At 34.2% G+C, this 1030-nt stretch overlaps 1 pseudogene; it reads right to left on the minus strand.

Moving 5' to 3' along the window:
* Window positions 1-397: 397 nt before the first annotated feature.
* Window positions 398-513, minus strand: LOC111736185 (annotated as a pseudogene).
* Between the last annotated feature and the right edge of the window lie 517 nt (window positions 514-1030).

Genomic DNA, 1030 nt, shown 5'->3' on the forward strand with positions numbered 1-1030 from the left:
TAGAGCCAAGGAAATGTTTGCATAATTTATCAAATTTAGGAAAATAAAATTGAGAATGAAATTTAGGAAAATGAAATTGGGAAATAAGCTCAAATTTCTTCCAGAAGGCTGCACAGTTTAAAATATGTATTTCTCTCAGTATAGTAAGACTATCTTCTTTTAGCTTAAAAATATATTCCATTAGCTTCTTTTAGAATACTTTAATAATCAGAATTTATACATTTGGTAGTAATATAATTGATGTTTTTAAATGTATGGTATATTTGATTGATTATATCTATTATTACATATAGAAGTTAAGATATAGACAATTTAGTTGATTTTTCTAGTCAAATGTGCAATTCATTGTTTTTATTTTTTATTTATTTTCTTATTATTTATTATTTATTATTATTTATGCCTACAGCACCTGGTCTTCCTAGGTGGTCCCTCATCCAAGTACTAACCAGGCCTGACCCTGCTTAGCTTCTGAGATCAGATATCGGGCTTGTTCAGGGTGATATGGCCATAGACCATGGACCTTGGCTCCACTGGGGCACGAACTCAGGACTTTCTGCGTGCTCCACTGGGGCACGAACTCAGGACTTTCTGCGTGTAAAGCAAACACGTTAACTGCTACACTATAGAACCACGTCCGCGATTTATTGTCTTTAATGCTGCCTTGTCCTTATTTTTAGTATCCTAGTTTTGTACACATACAATTCCTTGAGCTTCTACTACCTTCTTGTGTTCCATCACTACCTACCTTCTTTCATTTTAGCACTCTACCAAGTCCTGTATTTCCAGGACGCTTCCCCTAGCTTAGAGCTTTCTGGTTTCAAATTGCAAATGTACAAGATCTATATTGTCTTTTAGCACCAGAAAGTGTCAGAATCAGAAAAATCTTATGGGTCATCTAGCCCATGTTTTTGTAGATGAGGAAAACAGTTTGCTTTTGATGTCATTGATATTTTTAACAGTTTAACAATTTAATTTTCTTTCCTCTCATGTTCTGCCTTTGATTTCAGAAAAATTTTGGCCTCTGTCAGAT

Source organism: Pteropus vampyrus, unplaced genomic scaffold, assembly GCF_000151845.1.
Source record: "Pteropus vampyrus isolate Shadow unplaced genomic scaffold, Pvam_2.0 Scaffold18, whole genome shotgun sequence".
Lineage (NCBI taxonomy): Eukaryota > Metazoa > Chordata > Mammalia > Chiroptera > Pteropodidae > Pteropus > Pteropus vampyrus.